Source organism: Oenanthe melanoleuca, chromosome 1A, assembly GCF_029582105.1.
Source record: "Oenanthe melanoleuca isolate GR-GAL-2019-014 chromosome 1A, OMel1.0, whole genome shotgun sequence".
Lineage (NCBI taxonomy): Eukaryota > Metazoa > Chordata > Aves > Passeriformes > Muscicapidae > Oenanthe > Oenanthe melanoleuca.
In genome coordinates, this window is record NC_079334.1 from 57,053,362 (window position 1) to 57,075,213 (window position 21,852).

At 37.8% G+C, this 21,852-nt stretch overlaps 1 protein-coding gene across 6 annotated transcripts in view; it reads left to right on the forward strand.

The window, feature by feature from the left end:
* The window catches only part of SRPK2 (SRSF protein kinase 2), a 125,379-nt gene that overhangs the window by 41,845 nt on the left and 61,682 nt on the right, over positions 1-21,852 (forward strand). The window lies entirely within an intron of this gene.

Genomic DNA, 21,852 nt, shown 5'->3' on the forward strand with positions numbered 1-21,852 from the left:
TATTTTATCTGTCAATCAGATTACTGCTATTTCAAGTAGCTGTTTCATTTTTAGGGAAATACTTCAAGGTACTAAATGTACATTTTAATCTTCTGATGTGAAATAGCCTCCCGGTGATTATTTTGTTGATTTTAAGTAAAGCAGCCCTGCTCATTTCTGTTTTACTTGCAACTGCATTTTAGGGCATTTTTATTTTTGACTGCTTCAGTCTAGAAGAATATTAATACCATTTCTCCCCCCCATTATTTATAGTAAACGTTTTGGCTGTATGCAAAAGACCCTCTGAATGTTCTATTTCTCCATTTTAATATTGGACCTTGGCAAAAAAATACTATTAATTTTAAGCTCTCAAACTATGTTAGGATGGGAAGGTGATCTGAAGTTTATTTTATTGAATGGCTCACATAGAGAGACATGATAAAGCACTGAATGCTATCTTAAGGAAACAGACTAAAAGATATCTTTCAAAATGAACGAATGCAGTGTGGCATGGGTGGTTTGAAAAACCAAAATTAGTAATATAATTTGATTTATAAGTATATTTATGTATGATATGTAGAAGCAAACTGCATTGCCTTTCACCAGCTGTAGTTATAACAAAATACCAGCAATGAGAGATACAGAAAATGGTGGGGGGAATGGGATGTTAAGTCACCTTTCCAAAATGGAGAAATATAATAAGAGCTTTGAGAGAAATTTTAGTATTGACTTCTTCAAAGTTAAGAACGAGGAGAAAAAATGCCAATGTTTATTTGTTAACATTTATCCCACTCTTATGCTTAAAATTTTTAAATACAAGGCTCATAAAATGGTGGTGGTAACAGGGAGGGTGATGGAGTGAAAATAGTATAGGAAACAGGTGTTAACCCGATTTTTTGAAACACTTTTGTTTGCATTGCTATTTGAGAATTTGGTATATAGTACAGATATTTATTTTATAAAAATTAATGTTATACAGCATCCAAGATCTGATCAGTCTGGTGTTGAGCAGAACATGCTCATGGTTGAACTAATGGTAGTCCTAAATGAAGAGGTCCTTTGAAAGGATCATAACAAAATTTTAAAAAGATGCATTTTTCTGAGATTCATTTGAATGTCATTTATTAAAAAGTAAGATTTTTTTTTTTTTAACAGCATGATATGTTATCATGCAGTTAAGATTAAAATCTGCTGTTGTATATGCACAGAGATTTCTTTTGAGGTTATAAAGATATGGTACTGTTCTCCTGGAGATTGGTTTGACATATCAGCTGCATGGTCACTTATAAATGAAAACATCTTTATTTTATAGGAGGTTTTATTTCTTTTTTTAAATAACCATGTTCTTTTCAGCTATCTAAAAATAGACTGAATTTTTTTGCAAGCTGTTATGAAACAGTGCTGTCTATCCTATTAGCTGCCAGTTCCTTTCAAGGCTCTTTGAAAATTAATATATAAGATTTTTAAAAAGAAATAATTATAGTATCGAGTATCTGAACTGTTAAACTGGTCTAATCTGCTCTGCAGAAGAATTGCAATGTATATTTATGCCATACAGACATGAGAATATGCATGTTCTTGAAACACACAGAAAGAGAATTGATTCTTGCATATTTATTTATTGTTGGTTTTTATCCTCGCTCCTAGTGGTTGGACTTGTGAAGCTTGAGTTCTCCATGTGGGAATGCTTTATGGAAGATCTGAAAGAGTCCATGGCTTGTTTCTTGTTTTCCACGCTAGCAGAGGCTGCTAGACAGCACTTGCATAGCCAGAGGGGAGGGGAGAGGAGGTGCTCTGTGCATTTACTGAGACTGATGAAATGGGAATAGGGAAGCAATGAGAGAGAAGCCCATTACTTGCCTCCTTCTTTGGCTGGTCTTTGTTTTTACAAGACAGTTTAGCGTTTGTAGATTTTCCTGCTCATTTGGCAAGTTCAACATGCTGTCACATCTTACTGATGAGAAGAAAGCTGGAATATAATGGATGGTTTGGCTGTTATGAAGGCTCAGCATTTTAGATATCCTGCAGTGTTCTCTTAGGGTAGTTGGTTGGTACGATTTTAAGAACCTTTCAGGAGACATTAGCAAGAAAGTTGAATTGTTTTGTTGAGGAATCTCTGAGATGTTTAAAGACATTGGCAGCCTTGAAAGTAAACTAATACAAACCTGAGATATTTCTTATAGATTCATCCTTCCTTTCCCTTTAACTTCTCCCTGGAAAATCTGAAGTTGCAGAATTGAGGTGATGAGATTAAGATACCTGTGTTTTGGCATGCTATGGGATATTTCATTAGCAGACTCAATCGGACAGCATCTCTGTCCTAAATTTCCTAGCAGTTAATGCTGCCCTGGGCCAAAGTCCTGCTTCCTTGTTGATAAGGTAGCCCAGGTAACTGCGGATGCGTGTGTGCACATGGGCTGGGCGGTGGATCAGGTAACCACTGCAGCTGCTGTTGCTGAATTGATTTGTTTGGATGTCTGAGCCTTAAGGACACCATGGATATGTTTTCCTACAGCGTGCTTACAATGTTGTATTCACCTGGTTTTGTTATCTAATGAGTAGTGATTAAACTGCCTGTACACCTGCATTCTTTGTGTTTCCCTGGGGGCTGCAAGAGGTTACTGGTCCAAGTCTTGCAAATGTCCTGAGGAAGCAAGCAGCAGCACCCAGATGGAGGAGGGATGGTCTTTCAGGAGCCCTCCAGGAAAGTAAAAATACTTTTAATTTCTGGTGTATGAGTTAGACACTCTTCTCATCTACAGTGTAGGGAATGCTTTGAGCTGCACAGATTTTATTTCCTCCCCCCTTTTTAGGGGCTGTGTGGAACTCTTGGCAAGTTCCTGTTTCTTTTTGAGAAAAGTTAATTCTTTCACCTGGATGACTTGATCCTCTTGAGACTTCAAACCTAATGTGTGTAGTAGTTTTCTTTTTCACATTTTAGGACAAAGAACTTGTTATTTCTTCAGCTCTGATTTTGGATTCTAAATTTGTGTCAGCAATGCAGTTTGACCATGGAGCGTTTTCTGGTAAAGGTTATTAGCAAGGCTGGTCAGTCTGGAGTGTTTGACTTGCTCTTTTTCCCTCTTTCTACAAGGCTGCATATGCATGTTTCTTTAAAGTGAGTTTCTGCTTCAGTTTTTTTAAAAAATTAATAGCAGCCACTCGTGAACAGCCTTAAAGTAAGTAGCTGGTGCATATATAATTCAATCTTTTTGATTTTGGTGGGTTCATAAAAAGCAGTAAAGGAAAGATACCTTCAAATGACAAGTTTGTGTTGATCAGTGTGTAGAAGTATTTGGTGTCAGGTGGTGCAGGCAAGTTTTAAGGAGTAATAGTGGGTTTGGCTTTTTGTTGAGGTTTTTTGAGCCTTGGGCAGAGCAAATTAATGTATTTCTCACTGCTTTTGCACAGTTTCTTCGTCAGATCATGCCAAGGAGGCATTCAGGGATAAAGTAAAGGAGAAAGAAATCTGAAATAATGAGAAGGAAGGGAAAAGATGGAGGCTGAGTGTTGCCAGCTTCCTTTTCTGAGAGATTAATGTTAGGTTTTAGAGGAGGCATTGTGAAACAAGTTATGATGTTGGAAGATTCCTTTGGGTTTTGGAACATCAGGGAATTTTTTATTCTGTTCTTGTGTGTGTATTTCTTCCTTTAATTTGGTTATGGATGCACTGCTTCTAAGGTAGAAGTGTAAGTTGTAATAAATATAGAAATAATGTTTAAAAGTAGAACTATCAGATAACAACATGAAGTATAAGCTGATATTGCTGTATGTCAGATAAATGGTTTGGAATAATTGTTAGATAATAGGGCATTATAAGATAATGATTCCATTATTTATGAAACTAACACTGAAAAAAAAATAGTTGTCAGAATAACGCAACTATTTCATCAGTTCCTTTTAAGTAACTTTTAAGCACATTTTAAAAATACTGTATTTTCTTTAGCTCTCTTTCTGCTTTACTGACTCTTTTTATAGGATAGAAGAAATTTTGTGTAATATATGGTAACAGTGACCAATATATATTTCCCCCTGCCCCCCTTTGTTTCTCAATTTTTTTTCCCCAAGCTTATTCTATTTCTTGTATTTTATCTCAGAAGTAGAAAGAAAATCATGCTATCTTAGTGTGGGCCCTAAGCTGTTTGTCCAGGGAGGCATTTCACTCCCCCACCAACTCTGTACCTGTATAGATAGCTCTCTTAGACTAGGTGCTTAATTTTAGATTACCAATTCTGGTCCAAAATAAATCCTATGTTTTGTGTGGTTTTTGTATTAAAGGTTTCATAGTCTCACTTGTTTTAGCACATAAGGCTTTTAAGTGAAATATGAAAAGGATGTGGAGGCATGGAATGTTGCAACATGCCATTGTCCTTGTGTAGGAAAAAATGGAAATAGCTTATATAGAAGCAGCCACTTGTGGAGCATGTTTTTCACTTGAGGTGATATTTTTAGGGGACACTGTACTCTTCTTTAGAGCTGGTAGTGCCTCTATCAGTTTATCTGTAGGCTTTGGAAAGATAGAGAATTTCAAGTGTTTTTTCTGTTTTCAGGAATAGACTTGGTTTATTTCTGTGTTTGTCTGGGATTTCTGCTATAGGTAAAAAATTACATACTTTGATGTTTAATAACAAGTGAAATATATATCATTAATATCCCTCCTACTTAGATGGCCTGTGCACTACTTAATTGTTTTCTTTAATTATTTTAAAAAAAATACTACCAGCTTTTCATCCTGCAGGTATTTGTGTGATACTTATTACAGGGAGATTTCTAATATACCTTATGTAAACTAAAGTTTTTGTTAGTTCCTGTTGGAACTAAAATGAGAGAATTTTGTGAAAGGGAGAGATGGAAAGTTCTGGGGCATTGTATGAGGTTTTCCTGTATGAGAACTATTCACTGGACACTAACTGAAGCAATCGAGTGGTGATTTGAACACAGTTATTTAATGGTTGAAGAAAAAGGTATGTAAAAAATTTGAAAACTATGACTTGCACAATATAGTTTCTAAGGTATTCCAGTTATATCCCAAGATAAAATGTCTGGGAAAAAAAAAAAGATCATTTAAAGCAAAGCCTTTTGTATTACAGATTTAGTCTGTTTCATGACTTGAAACGTTTTGCCTAATCACTGTCTTGGTCATGTCTAATCCTGTCTCTAGGTGGATGGTAGAGGAATGTTACCTGATAGATTGCATAAAACAATGTGTACCTATGCCCAATGTTTGCCTCTCTGTTGTTGCTGCAGTGTATTACAGGATAAACTAATTTTTGGTTTTCTGTGTCTTCATATTATATGCATATTTAAATTATATACTTAAAAATCAATAATAAAATGTTTAGACATTCATGTAATTCAGTGAATTTACTGTGCTGTGATACATGTATTTTCATTGATCCAGAATTGGTGTAGTTACTGAGGGGTGCTAGGAATGTATTAAGCAAATGCATGCAAATTTAAGCATTCAATTTTGTTGCATTTTTTTGTATTGTAAGCATATTATTGGGAAATTGTGCCATCTTTCAGCTTTTGACATTATGTGAATCCTGCTGTACAGTTTGGAGGACGTCTAAACTTTCCAGTGGACTGAAAAATACCTTTTCTGTCCAAAGGGTGTTGTGACCAGAAGGTCTTTTACTAGTTCTGTCTTTTACACTCCTGAACCAGTATCTGCCTTAGGTGCTTCTGTATTTTCTTCAAAACTCACCTTTAGTCTTGGGTGATCTCTGACAAAATCTAAACAGTCACTTAAATCTAAACAGTTACCTTAAAAACAGATCTGAAATTTATCTCCTCTACCATACCTGCCAAACTCATGCTGATATTTATGGCTAGATGGATAGTGAACTGCAATTTCCTTTTTTTCTGCTTCATTCTCTTTCTCTCTTTTTAGTCTTTAAAGCTTCAATTACCAAAGAAATGTGTGCAACTCCAAGCTCTGGCTGTGTTCTCCACCAGATTTATCTATACAGCTTTCCTTGTCTGGTTATAGCTTTAGGTCAGTCAGGGTGGTTGATTGCTTCTCTTTCCTGACTGGGCAGTGTTCAAAACCAGAACTACATCTCATGTAGCTGTTCTATTTATATGAAGTTTTGACCATTGTCTTTAATAAAGCCGCTTTTAATAACCTCTCTGTATTAATAAAAGTGTCCTAATTTTATCTTAATATCTGCTAATATAACAAATGACCATAAATTGGTGATACCCTCATTTACTAAAAAAAAAAACCTGTATTTTCTTCTCTTGAGAGTTGTGAAATTTTTGTATTGTAGTGTTGGGCTGGTTAATCTTCAAGACTTCTTTTCCCCAAGCTTGGAGGGGTCTAATTTCATGGAAAGGAGTACTTCTTGAACCTACTTCTTATTTGTTAAAATGTCATTGGATTAACATGAAACCTTTTAAGAATTCAGTGCCTTGTTTTCATGAAACAACTTGCTATGCCCCAAACCTACTGGGATGGTCACAGCCTTTCTAAGAAGGCAAGCGCTCATCCTTACTTCCATTGCTCAGTACTACTGTGCATGGCAGTTGTGTGTATCTGTTCTGGGGGCAGAGAAGGTCATATTATGGCAGCAGAAACTCCTGTTAAACTACATTTCTGTCCTGTGTTGTCAAAGCTTAACTTCTACTAGTTATGGCAGAAACTGGGAGTATTATTTTTGTCATTAATACTACTATAAAGAGAGCATTATTTTCTCTTGCAACTGCTGTGTCAGAATATCCAGCAGTGATTTTATTTTTGTGGAGATAAAAAGGTGGTTTGAAATTTCTGTGGGTTTCAGTGGACAGATCTTCTGTTTTTCTATATCCAGCATCAGGACCTAATGGTTCTCATTGTTGTCTTCAGCTGCTGCAGCCACTGTCCACAGAAGCATTCAGTTCCTGCTATGCCCACAGACCAGACACTATCCACCTCTGTTTACTTCATGCCATGAACTAGGATGGAAGATGTTTGGAGTTAGCTCTGCTCTTTATGAATCCTTCTATAAAAGGATTACCTTACCCTTAGGAGACCACGTGTGGTGGTTTCCTCTGAGTGGTGCTTTGTCATCCCCAGTGTGACAGTGTAAAGCCGTTCTGACAGCTGTTGCTTATGTGACAAGAATCAGGAATTTCCACTGCTGCTTGGTGTCTTAGCTACAAGAAGTGCCAGCTCCCAAGAAGACTAATACAGCTTTGGACCAAGACTTCCCTAAGGTATGAAAAAGATCATCAACCATAGTGATTCTGATTTTTATCAATTAAAACCTTTCATTCTGTTATAAATAAGAGTACAAACAGTCTTCATGGACTTAGAAATCTCGCTTGTCTCCTTTCCAGGTAATTAATGTTTCAGAGTATTAGGCTACAAAGCCAAAAAAAGAGATACTGTCATCCTCAGAATCCTCATGTTCCACAACCAAAGTAAAAGAATGAACTTATGGAGAAATTATTGGTGATGAAGGAAAAACTCTTTTCTCTCAAGAACTCTTGATATTTGTGAGTGGATTACTGACACAGTGAATTAGCTTAGATCCTGTTCCTTGGGCACCCCAACTGCAGTATGCTGCCAGTGAATACATTTTTATTTAAAAGGGGTGTTGTTCTTTATGGAAATCTCTTCATAGGTTTCCTGAAGGCAATCTTACTGAATATGTTCCTGTAGCTTAATTTATATGTTCTTTGTTTCACCTGTATGTCTGCTTTATTTATGTTACTTTTCAGTTAAATGAATCCTGGCTTGGAAAGAGAACATACAGGAAAGAACTGGTCAAGATTCTTTTCAAATGTGTTTAGCACATAGGAATTTCAAGGGCTATTAAAAGAATCAGAAGTCATCCAGTTGAAGCAGGACAGTGTCCGAGCATGCCAATATGTTTTTTTTTTTTACTATCATTTGAATACTCAGTACTTTAAAAAATGCCTTAGCAAATCTACATGGAGTGTGTTCAAACAGATGCCAGGACAGCTTAAACAGTCTGCAACCAGAAGTCTTAAAGACTACCCCAAACTCACATCTAGGGCAGATTTAGACACTTCACTTTCAAAGTGTACTGGTAGCTTTGCTAAGAACCTTGCTAAAGGTATGTGTCCTTTTAGCCATGCCAGTTGTTAGAGGTAGCCAAGCATGGAGGGCTCTGTGTCCCGGGGGCAGTATCTCCTGTCATGGCTAAGTAGGTAAGTGCAGGATGCTGTGTCCCCAGGGCCAGCCAGTGAGGAGAGCAGATTCCCATAGGTGGGTGTGTGTGTGCATGCACATGCTCACGTACAGAGAATGCATGCACAGCTGGCCATGCAGGGCAGCAGAGACTCAAACCAGGGCTCTTATTGGCACCCACAGAAACACACAGAGCACTGTGGCAAGGACTGCTTGGACAGCCCTGTCCTTTTCCTCCTTTCCAACTCCTCACCATGGAAGTCCACTGGTGGAATTTTTGCAGAAACTCACACACAAATTTCTGTGTGCTCTCCCAGGCTATTTTAAATGCTCTAAGTAGTTTCTCTCCCCTAAATGCAGGAGCCCTTGAGATTCATGTTCTCTCTCCAATTGCTGGCACTTGGACCTTATTTACTTGCTGGCCAATCTGACTTGAAATTTGCTTCAGTTCACACACACACAAAATAGGAAGTGCACCCACAAAGAAGACAGGTATAGGGTTTAATGACAATATAGGATGGGCTGTTATGATCAAGGGCAGGGCTTAGTCAGACAATTGCAGGGACCAGATGTTAATTTGTACTGGGTCTGCCCCATTTATCCTTTTTCCTTGCTGTTTTCCCTTACTTATTTCTTCCTTACCTGCTTTTGTACTGGTCTTCCTCCATATCTTATGCCTTCCCCTGAACATTTCATAGTGTCTTGCTTGTTCTCACAGCCTTCTCACAGTAATGTGGCAAGTTTTACACAATCCCAAAATGTTTGTTCTCCTTGCATCCCATAAGTCCCGTACCCGTTTAAGGCAACAACCTTTAGTTTTCAAGGTGTTTTTTTGGGAAGAGTTTTGATTCATCTTGCTGAGTTTCACACTGGGGGAATATATCTAATGGATAGTCGTGGGAGTAACTGATTCTTATGTTCCATTTTCACTGTTGAGGTTGTTAGGGTTGACCTGTTGTTTTGCTTCTTGCTGGATCTGTTTCTATTATGGTTAGCTTTTAATCAGTTGACCTAACATTGGTCTCCCAGGGGCCTAGTAGCACCTGTCAGAGCTGAATCTAAGTCTGTTTGGATTTCTTGGCATCTGATATGGGCATCTAAAAGATCGAAATTAGCTGAGGATATGAAATGCATAAATGCTTTGCTACTACTCCTTAGTCTCTTGGAAGTTTGATATTTCAGAGTTTGGTCTACTACACAACTTCTGTTTAGTTTTTAGACCTGTGTTTTTGGAAAGGAAGAGTGGTGTATATTCTTACCATGTGTTAGAGACACATTCTCTGCTGCAGACTTACCCTGCTGAATGTGGCAAGCTCATACATCTAAGGAAGGCAAAGCTCAGGCATGACCAAAACCAAGCAGTGCTACCTACTCTGCTGAACTAGCATCTGCTCAAATCCATTTGAGGTAGCACAGGGATGCATAATAATAGTAAGCACCTCTGGAGCATAAACTGTCTCATATCCTACTTCTCTGTGCTCTGGTCCAGAAGAGAGATGTCTGATAATGGTGGTCAAAAAGTGCCAGTTTAAACAAGGCAAAAAGAATCATATTGCTCTCATTCTAAGCAAGGCTATGTCTCAGAGGTAGACTGGAGGCCAGCTGTTAATCTGAGCTGCAGACATTGAGATACTGCTCAATTCCTTTGCAAGGTAGCTGAGCAGGCAAAAGACACAGAGCCACAATGTGTATTAGTTAGTATCTGGCTATCTGACATCAGTATTCAGAAAACCTGGCATGTATTATTTCTATTCTTGGAGCCCAGGAGATAGCTAATACTTGAGACTTTGCCAAGTTGTTCTTCTCAGGAAGAGAAATACATTATATGATTTGAAGGTTGTTTATATGTGTATATGTGCAGTGCTGTTTATTTACACAAAACATGTAAACAAAGCTCTTTTGCTCGAGCAGAGTAGAAACAAAGTGCAACAAGCAGCTATTTTGCTGATGTTTTCAAGTCTGCCTGTCTAGCAAGTTACTGTACTAAAAAAAAAAAACCCTTAAAATTAGAAAAAACAACACCCAAAAAGCCCCACGCAACTCTCTTCTGGAATCACAGGCACAGCATTTTTTTTTTTTTGCTGTTTTTTCTTTCTGCTTTTTCAGCTGTTGTGTAAAAGACCTAATGTTCCTTTTTTCCTGAGACTGAAAGGAGGGTATTCAGCCCAAGTCTCAGCTTGACTGCAGCCAAATACTGAATGCTTAGAGAGTAGCTCAATCTCAGATATAAAATTTATAGGACAAAAACACTATACGTAAAATAAAACTTACTAAAAAAGAAGGCATATGTACTATAATCCCTTTGTTAACTTGCTGGACAGTGCAGTTTGTTGCCAGGTCATGCTGTATGTAGGACTCTTGACCTTTACTGCAAATAGTTCCTGTCAGGTCTTTCCCATGGACAGGTGTGAGCTGCTTTAAGATCTGTCTTCCAAGGCTTCTGCCAGGTTTCCACTGGATTTCTTTGGGGCGAGAGTATTTAGATTAAGACTATCCTGGGTTTTGATTGTAGCTTTTATTCCCTCTTCTAAATGTTGCTTTTCTTCTCTAGAAAGCTTCACTAGGTTGTCATGTGGTGCTTTGTCACTCTGCTCCATTGGTCTAAACCTGTATGAGTCCACTGGAGCGGAAAAACCCAGTCTTCCTTAACTCATGAAAGCTTCTGACAATAACAGCTTCTTGGTTCTCTAAACTGCTTCTAAGATCTTGTTGTTCTGTTCACAGCTAGTAGTTCATGTGTGTACTGTTTCCTGCACAAAGTAATCTGACTTTGAATTGCAGTGGGGTTCTATATGGAAATCATACATTGGAAGATTTATCCTGGAGCTTTCCCTTTACCTTCTTCTCCAGTCTTCACTCTTCTTGTCACTCCTTTTGTTGAGATACCATCTGGTCACACTCCTTAGTCATCTTTTTTTTTTTCATTACCTCATCCCTTTGATTTTGTGTGTTTTATTTTATGATTTTTTGAAAGAGATGTGGAATATATGAAGTGAAAGTCAGAGACATGAAAATACAACAGGACTTACATATATACTATATATATATATACACAGTTCTCTGTGTGTGTGTATATATATATAAAGGTTGATAACTCAATTATCAGCTTGTAATGGCTAGAGTTCACAAGAGATATAGTGCAATGTGTTGTGATATAGCAAAAAAAAGGTCAAAGTATATACTGAAGTATAGTCTGTGCCTGTGTCACAGCTCTACCATTCAGCCAGTTCTCAATCCACCTCACTGTCCCCTCATCTAACCCATACTCCCTGAGCTTTCCTGTGAGGATGTTGTGGGACTCAGTGTCAAAAGCCTTAGAGAAGTTAAGGTGTAGATAACATCCACTTCTCTGTCCTCATCAACTCAAGCCAAACATTTAGTCACAGGAGGGCATCAGGTTGGTAACACATTATTTCCTCTTGTGGAATCCTTGTTGCTCCTCCTGATAACCTTCTTTTCTTTTCCATGCTTAGAGATGCTTTAGATGCTGGTGCACAAGTGTTAACTTGTAAAATACATAGCACTGAGGTTTTTTTAGGATAGGCACATTATAATAATTAGTGGGCTACAGCTATTTTTATTGAAATGTAAACCTTGGTGATTTGTATTGTGCATACTGCCATATGTAAATGGATTCTTGTGAGTAGTTTAATTGATAGGAGGAGGAATATATTATCATAGAGTCTTAGAAAATGCTGACTTGATAAGGACCCATCAGGATCATGGAGTCCAGCTCCTGGCCCTGCACAGGACACCGCCAGAGTCACACCCTGTGTCTGAGAGCGTTGGCCGAACACCTCCTGAGCTCTGTCAGGCTGTGCTGTGACCACTTTCCTGGGGAGCCTGTTCCAGTGTCTGACCACCCTCTGGATGAAGAACACTTTCCTGATGGCCAGCCTAAACCTTCCCTGACACAGCTTCAGGCCATTCCTCCCAGTCTTGTCAAGTAGTCACAAGAGTGAAGAGATCAGTGCCTGCCCCTCTGTTTTCCCTCATGAGGATGTTGTTGCAGTCAAGTCTCCCCTCAGTCTCCTTCAGTGTGACTAAACCAAGTGACCTCAGCCTCTCCTCATGTAGCTTCCCCTCCAGACCCTTCACCATCCTCATGGCCCTTCTTTGGAGGTGTTCAAGGTCAGGCTGGACTGGGTGCAGAGCAATCTCCCCCGGTCAGAAGTGTCCCCACCCACTGCAGGGGAGTTGAACTGAATGAGCTTTAATGTCCCTTCCAACCCAAACAGTTCTGTGATTCCATGATTCTGTGAAGTGCAACAAATATAAGGCATTATTGGCAGCTACTATTTATTTACACAGTATTTACAGTGGTATTGGTTAAGAGCATAGTTAACCTTTTGTCCCAAAGCCGTGAGTGTGATACCTCTAATTTGATCTTTTGTTCCCAAGTAATTTAATGCTTTTCAAATCAAGTCCTCCAGAGCTGAAAATCAGAGTTTTGTAATTTAAAATATAAGAGAAAATTGGGAGTTTTCAAGTTTCTTTCTAACTATATTTTGGCATGTTTGTTGCTGCTGTTAGCATTCAGTCCCATAATTCCATAGCAATGCAGAAGTCTGCTTTTAATTAAAATGTTATTTCATGGCATGTAGTAAAAACAGTTATAACTTTGGTGAAATACAGATTGGTTTCCTTGTGCTGGATTGAAGGATTTAAATTGCTGTTTTGTAGCAGTGTGGGTGATGTCAACAAAATGTCAGTGGGGGTGATTTGTTGGGATTGAATCACTAACTGGCTAGGGAGATGTAAAGTTGAGTTTGTAAGTCATCTTATTTTGTATGTTGATTTGACTTCAAAATGCAAATTACTAGGAACCATGAAATGCACAATTTCTTTTACAGAGGAGAAAAATGAAATGTAAGGGAGAGTAATGCTTCATGGGAGGGACCTTCAAGACATCTGGTTCCAACCTGTCTAACATGGGCAAGGACACCTTCCACTTGAGACCAGGTTGCTCAAAGCCCCATCCAACCTGCCTTTGAAGCCAGGTTGGGGTGCAGCTTCTCTGGGCAACCTCTTGCAGTGCTTCAGCATACTCACAGTAATCTAAACCTGCCCTCTTTTGGTTTGAAGCCCTTCCCCCTTGTCCTTGTAAAAAGTTCCTCTTCAGCTTTCCTTTAGCTCCCGTTAGCTCCTAGAAGGTGCTGTGAGGTGTTGTCAGAGCCTTCTTTTCTCCAGGCTGAACAGCTCTCTCAGCCTGTGTTCATAGCAGAGGGGTCTTGCAGCCTGAGGAGCCCCAGCCCTCCCTGCTCTCCTCTTGGACCTCCAGCTGTTGTCACAACTCTTTGAGTGCATCCATCCAGCCACTTCCTTATCCACAAGTGATCCATCTGGCAAATTCATGTCCCTCTAGTTTAAAGACAAGGATATTGCATGGGACATTGTCAAATGCTTTGAGTCAACATACTGTTGTAATAAATATTTCATTTGGCAGTATAGTTTTCTTAGTTTTATGAGCTTCCTGCCAGTTACATTTGGCAAATATGTATAGATATTATTAATTACTGTTCCAGTGTTGCTGACATGACTAGTGTAATTTTTCCAAAATCTATTGAATTTCGTAAGGTCATATTGTGCACTGCTTAAGGTTTCATTTTTTAAAAAATTATTTTATTTTTTAAAAAAAGTTGCAGTCAACTGCAAGTGGTTGTGTCTGTATACTTGAGGAGAATCCAGGCTCTTGTTGAGCTGGAATCCATAAACATAATTAACATGATGGTGGTGTTGTAGTGTAATTAGGTTTATTAACAATATAAACCCAGAGTGTTTTATTCACAGATTACTAGCATGTCTTTAATTGTATGACTTTGGTTTGTCTATTTAGAACTTTTCTTTCGAGTGATAAGATTGAAATTCTTAGTATGAAAGATGCATAGATATGTTTCTTCCAAGCAAGTATGGAGAGAGATACCGTGTGTGTGTGTATACATATATATATACATATATATACATATATATATATATATATATCTATATATCTATATATCTATATATCTATATATCTATATATAAAATATACCATAGTATGTATATTGTCTGAAGAGAAGGATTTTTTCCCTCAGTTTTTGTTTTTTTAGAGAGAATGGTATTTCAGTTTTGAGAAATTGTTTGAAGTGTAACTATAAAGGCACATGTAAATGAAATAGATCTTTAAAATGTTGTTCTGTGTTTAGCTTAGTTTAGTATCACTTGCTTTTTTTTAAACAAAATTTAAAAATTCACCTGGTCTTCTCTTGCATCTGTTTTAAGTCAGTCCTAATATCTCAGCATTGTTTTGGTGACTCCTTATCTTGTTTCCATTGTTGTTACACTTGCAGTTTACAAACATGAAGGCAGTAGCTAAAAGAAACAGATACTGGCTCAGGGTGGCCAAACTCTGGTTTCAATCAGCAGTATTAATTTGTTCCCACATTGAGTGAAAGTATCTGTCTCCATCTAATACTCTTGTTTCCAGCTTACTTTTACCAGGCTGATGAGCTGAACATCCTTGCCTGAGGAAAGCTTGATCGTATCTCCCTCCAGGACTCATCAATAACTGTATTTATTTGGAGAGTCCTTAGGGTTTTTTAAGCAGAGCACCAAAAGTCATTACTGTCCCTCAGGACCTGATTGTGCTGTGGTTAAAGTGATGCCAGCCTGTGACAGTCAAAGCACAAGGCCTGTGTTTGGTTATCAGATGCTGTTATGTTTGTACTGTTTTAACTTCTAAGCCATTTTAATCATTCTTGTGACCATTTTTACTGTCATTTTTATTTCTCCCTGTTGTGTTGTGCAGTTATGGATCAGAGAGGAGCTAAGACATGGTTGTGATAATTCTTTACTGGGTTTCACATACTTTTATTACCTTTTGATGAAGCTTGTGCTTTCTTGGAATTTTGTGGTGTTACAGCAGGAAGCAGCAGTTGTTCTGTGGCTTTTGGCAGGTGCTTGCTGTGTGTGTGCACACCCCAGCTGAGCCATGCTTGTGAATGGGAGGATTGTTTGCTTAGTGTGGCAGTGCTGCTGCCCTCCTTAGATCTATGTAGGCTTATTAGGGAATTAGTATCTGGTAGTACTGGGATTAATGAATTATGGGTATAGTATTATTTCCCTCTTCTGTTTGCTTTCCTACAGGAAGGCTGATTTCTGGCACAGAAACAAGTACCTAGTACCTGGTGATGTCTTGCACTGTCCCAGCTGTCTTTGAGGTGGATAGTTGCTGGATTTCTGGTTGGCAAAATCTGTAACAGGATTTTGGTGCTGGTGACATGACAGACTTACCCAGATTCCTTACGCTTCCCACCAAACTACAAGGGATTATTACCTATTGCACGTGGTTCTATGAGAAGGGCTCACTGCAGCCTCAGTGTTTTGCAGCCCAAGTGAGTTATCCAACTTTTCCTCACTAGCACCAGCTTTCCTGAAGTTCCCTTTGCCCCAAAAAGTTTTCCACCACAATGAGCTGCGTTAGTTCGCTGGGGCATCAGGTAAGTGCCAGAGCCTGAATGCTGGATAGGAGCATAACATTGGTCTTTAGGCTTTAAAACTTCACCTAGAATTCTCTTGTTACTGTTCCAAGTCAACATTAGTGCTTCACCATTGTTTTGTATACTTTTTTATTGTAGTCCTTGCAGGTACAGTTGGCAAATATTGTAGCATTAGTTAGAAGAAAATGTTGCAATTGAAATTTTAGGATTTAACAGAGATTTTGGCATAAAAGAATACAGTGATCTAGATGAAAGCTCATTTGTATTAAGTAAGATTATGGAGTGTCTTTCAGGTTATTGAATAATAAAATGCCTAATAAAGTTCATGCATAGTTCAACATAACTGAGTTATTTAGTAATCCTTCAATGTCTACCTGCTATGTAGGCAGACATTTCTTTCATCTTAATTATTAGATAAGTGTGATCTTCACCTTAGCATACTGCGTGGGTTTTTTGGGTTTAAGATACATTAAAACGAAACAGCAGTAAGAAAAACTATGAAATATTCTTGGATATATGGTTACCACAGAGGAATTGCAGAATCAGTCACTCCATGAAGGCTGATGTGGAAGAAGAGCTCATCTACAAAACACAGGCTCATTTGGTCTTGTAGAGCCTTATAATTCCTTACAATTTTGGGGGGATGAAAGTTGAGACTTCAATGGGGTTTTTCTTCTGGATCCTGGTTGTCTGACAGGAACATCATCAGCTTGACATTTAATTACTTTCCTCCAGAAGTGTCCAGGATAGCTGCTGTTCTTGCATTTTGGTGTTTTCCATTTTTACTGTTTCTTTTCAGCGTTAATTAATCCATCATCTCCTAATTCACAGATCAACAGCAACAATCAGTCTATGTGGTATAAGGATTTAATTTCTTGTCTCAGCAGTTCTTACTGGCAGCAGTGGAACTGTTAGATTTTTCAAGGCATTCTGTTTCTGTTTGATAAGGCTTTGACTATGTAGTCATTGATATTTAAAGAAGAAATGTATAACATTTTGACCTACGAAGATTACATGTCCAGCACATGTGATGCATCACCTCTGTATTTCTAAAAAGGAGAATATTACTAAAGCAAGGCATTGGCTGTCCTGTTAGAATTCATATGAAGTAATGATGTGTTCAGTGAAACATCCTCCTGAATGTATCATGCATGGCAACAAATAGTTATTTGTGGAATAAGAAAAGGTGTTCTGAGCTTTAATCAATATTAATGGCTTTTTTAGACCAGTCTTGGAATGACAGTTTTTTCTAAATGTTAACTGTAGTTCAACAGTAACACTTCCAAGAAAACTTTCCTGAGTTGTAAGAGAGAACCCCACCAAAATACCCTAGAGAATTACCTTATATGTTTTTGCCCATTTCAGTGATTTCACTATGTCAGCCAGAAGCTGGAGATCTAAAAGCTGTCAAGGACTCATTTGAAACATGAAAGTAGCTGTTAGAGACGATAATAATGGCTTCAAGTTCACTGTGTCCGAAATGTTTTTGTTGCAGGAAAGGTGTTTTAGCTTTAAAGTTAGAACAGTACATAGCTATATCATGCTAGTATGAAAGGACATTTGATCTAAGTTTTAATAACCCCAGGAGACAGGCTGCCTTGTTGATAGGTCTTTGTGGAGGTAGAAGAAGAATATGTGCAAGTCACTGAGCTTTTGACAAGGTGACTTAGGGTGATGGCATTTGCTCTCTCTGAAGCAGTTTAAAAGGAGGGACCTTCAAATACCAGTGACTAAAAGTATTGCATGATTCGGTTTCATTCTGAGTAGAAAGGCAACACCTGGCAAAGGAGCCCTTTAATATAGTTAATAAAGTAAAATGTAAGAACTTTCTACCTTGAGTGAATGTTTCAGCTCAAATACATGTAATACTTGTCATTATAAAATATCCACTCATGCACATACTCTCAACATTGCTGAAAGCAGTATCTGTTAAAAAATGCTGTTTCTTTATTATAATTTACAATACAGAATGCTGAATTAATCAGGTCAATAAGACTTAGCTAAGATAACGCTGAAGTGTGCATAGAATGCTAATGATTTTCCATACAGGGTTGTACTGCAGGTATCAAGAATATGAGATTTGTGTGTATGTATATGGATTTCAGTATCATTGGCAGGAGGAATGTTGGGCTGAATCACCCAGTTCATCTGAGATTTGTTCTTCATGAATCCATTATGAGCTGTGTATTACCCTTTAAGGCATTTATACTGTACATGGTACTGCATAGTTTTTAAGGTTCTGTGCAAAATTTCACAGAGAAGATATTTCATACTGAAAAAATACAAGGCCATAGTTTCACAGTTGGCTTAAGCCTGTGATAAAAGTCTTGCCTTATACCCAGCACTTACTTCTTCTGTTTATCTTTAGTGCTAGCACTGCTGCTTTTGATGTAATCAGTTGGATGAAGGTTTGATGAGCCTGAAAATTGCCACAGAGGATGGGAGCAGGTTTTTGTCTGGAGTAGGGAGCTGTATGGCATACTGGTGTGAACACAAACACAGGCAGAGAAAGTGCCTGGAAATAAGCAGAAGTCCTTTTCACCAGAGGAATTGAGCTGGATGCAAATCAATGGTACAGATTATAGAGGGGTAATTCTAATAAATATCACTCAAAAGGATACACTTAATAACAGCAAATCCAAGAACTCACTACCATTGAAATAACTTACCCATCCTCTCAGCAGTGCTGTCCACTTTGCAACTGGCCTGTTATGTTTCAGCTTGTTAGAACAACTTCCAAAAGACATGAATAAAGGAGTGCTGGGGCTGGTGCAGAGGGCAGGGCTGTGTGCCCATGGCTGTGAGAGAGAGGAGCAGACTTCTTCTTTACCAGCAGCACTGAGTGCAAGCTGAGCTCCTGTGTGTGGCTGAGGCACAGATCCACTCTCAGCCCCAAGAAAGGAAAAGGGGAGATCAGTTCCTCCTATCAAAAATGGGAAGGAAGGGAAGGTGTTGATGCCTTTTGGTGGTGTTTATTCTGTGTCCTGTCTTGCTTCAGCTGTATCACTTGTTGCTCTTTTGTTCACTGCATTTAACCTGTAAAACAGAAAAGTTAGCTGATTGGTTTTGCTTTGGAGGCTTTTTGGTGGATTTAGCAAGAGAGGAGGCAAGTGAAACAATTGAAGTAAAGAGTTAGACTTCCTGCTCTTTTGGTACTAGTACTAGTCATACTGATATGGTCTGGATAGTAAAAATGAGGAATTGCTGAAAAAATTCCAGAAAAAAATGCTACAAGAGAGGATAATGTGCATTAAAGTGTAAGAAATGTGAAATGAAGCTCATGGGGGGAAAACCTTTGTCATCTGTTGATGAGATCTAGTGCAATTATTATCAGTGTTCAAGGAATGCTGGGTCCACAGAAGTCACAGCTCAGTGCTGTAAAAGGACTGTAAGGATGGTGTTAGAAACTGTCAGGAAAGAAAATAGTGAATAAGCACTATCTTGTGCCTTAAATATGGTTTTCATCTCAGAATAAAATGATTGAGAGAAATTACATGGAAAATATAAAATGGTGAGTGAAATGAAAAAAGCAAATATTTTTTCTATTTCTTCCCACAGATGAAGCTTAGATGCAATTTTTGAGCAAACAAAAAGGAGATCATTCTTCAGATATGGACAGTTAAGTGTTTACAAGTTCTTGTAACAGGAAGTTAATGTTAAACTTCTATCAGTTCAAGGAGTAATTGAGCAAGTTTGTAGAAAAATACTTCACTGAAGACTGGTAAATACGTAGATTTTATCTGTGGCTCCAATAGCAAATGGTTGCAGGCTGGGCCAGTGTTTGGCTGTTGTTTGATCATTCCTGTACCCTTCCCAAGGTGTCCACTTTCAGCCACTGTCAGGAATAGGATAATGGACAAAGTAGATGCAACTTTGATGTGACTCAGTGTAACTTTCCCCTTGTTAGCAGAACTCAAAGTAGCTACATGGATTATCAAGATAAATTTTGTTTTGGAGAAGATTAGGTTATAATCTGTAAATGGCCTGAGTAAATCTAGACTTTTTCTTACTGAACATTAATGGACCACGCTTGGCACTGATAATGTTTGAACTCTTCAGGTAAGAAAAAATGTTTTTGAAGGTAAAAATTTGCAACTGTTGATTGTTATACCTCTGCAGGTAAAGTAACAATTGTGCTGTTTTATATTAAAATTGTAGAAGATAGGTTAAATCACCTATTAAATAACAAAGTGATTGATATACTCAATACACAAAGTATTCAGAGTTATAAATTCATGCTGCGTTTTTAAAGACCTTGGTCAGTGTAGATACCTGACTCAGGTCTTGTGTCTATAGATAAGAAAATGTTCATATGTGTGGGTTTGGAAGTGATCAGTAGTATATAGTAAAAATAATGAACTTGGTATTCTTTGTCTAGAAAATATTTCTGTATTAGTCCTTTGTTGTGAAGACTCTTTTGAAATGGTGAACAGTAAGTTGTTGAAGCCATTTCAGGTGCAATGCTAAAGGCCATAACTATCCTCTCTCTAATGATTATTCACTTGGACGTGCCATGTATGGAATAAAGAAGAAATAAACTTGTACCTTAGTTTTGAAATGTATACAGAAGTTATGAAGGTGTTCTAAAATGTTCCCTCCTACTCTCAGAAATGTTTTTGATACTCATCCAGCTCTTTACATTTTTAAAATAAAACTTCTAGTCTGGTGTATTCTCTGTTTTGCATGAGTCAGATGTGCATTAGTAGTTCTCACTGTTTTAATTAAAGTGGCAGAGTTGTTGAATCCTTATCAAGGCAGACTGAGGTGGAAAGGACAAAACAGAATAAAACCTCACATCTCATCTTAAACCTTAGGTTAATCATCTCTGAAGTCATAATCACATAATTCTTTTAACCACCTACAGAATCTTCTAACATAGATGAGAATTTTATGTTGAAAGTAGGAGCAAGCAAGGAAAATACTTAAATTCCAAAAGGAAAATGTGCAGGTTTTCAAGCTTCATAAGGAACTTGCAGAAGGAGGGTATGTAATCCTACATCTTTCTGTATTCTGAAGCAGTTCTGTTTTAAGGGGCGTGTGTGTGTTTTTGAAGTAAAAAACTGTTAAGTGCAACATAATTTTCATGACAATAGCAATGCAACTACAGTATATGTGAGATAGATGGAGGATCATAAGATTCACACAAAACTGGAAAAACCCCTTTAGTACTTACCTGGTTTTGAGGTTGCTTTATATATGCGTGTTATACATTTTATATGTATTCTATAGAAATAGAAGGGCTGGGAGTACATACAGAATTAATGAACTCATGACAGTATTTTGGACTTCTCCTTTAAGAGAACCAAAGCCAGAATTTTTCTGTTGTGAGAAGAGTACTAATTGTTGGAAAATTTCTGTTTTATTGTCTTTCTAAATGTACTGAATTAACCTCAGGGCTTAATGGCTTTAGATTGCAATCCTGATTTTAATTTGGTTTAAAAATAAAGATTTAAAATTTTTTTGAAGTTGTCTTCTAGTTTTAATTCAAGCTTTTGCTTCTGTTACAGTTGAGGAGTTTCAATCTACTCTATAGCCTGTTCCTACAGATGAATGGGATCCATTTTAAATCTAACTAGATTCATCTATGGCTTTCCTGTTTTCATAACTGGTCTACAAATTCCATTCTCTGATTCTTGCATATGGTAGCTGACATCACATTCATCTTGTCACTTGTGTGTGTTTCAGATCTCTGTTTTGATTTCCTAGCTTAGTTTCAATCTCTCACAGAAATGTGACTACAGTCTTGCAAGTAACTTCAGTCTCTGTTTGCCATAGTACTGCCATACAGATTTTGGTTGCACCCACACACTAATTTATTTACTGAAAGATACAAGCCATTTTCAGTGATGCAGTCTTTGTCCAGAGCTTTAGCAATGCTTTAAAGTGCTGAAAATCACCTTGGTGTAAAAAAGTTATACCACTGCTTTTTTTTTTTTTTTTTTTTTTTTTTTTTTTTTTTTTGGTAGGAATAGGAAAGGGCATTTTTATAAACTTAGCTGTAGTTTTTTATAGTTGTTAATAGTGCCTTATCAACAGCTGAGTTCCCTTTCACCAGTGTAGCACATGCTGCCTGAATATTACACCCACTTGTCCATATTTTTGAATTTATTTTTTAAAAAAATCTGAATGACAGTTCATGAGCAGTGCTGAAAATTGTACTAGCCAGACCCATTTGCAACTTTGAAGGCAAGTGGTGTGACTTTGGATTTAGGGTATTGTGCAAGTTGTGTGACTCTAGTTTGCTGTAAAGAAGGGAGA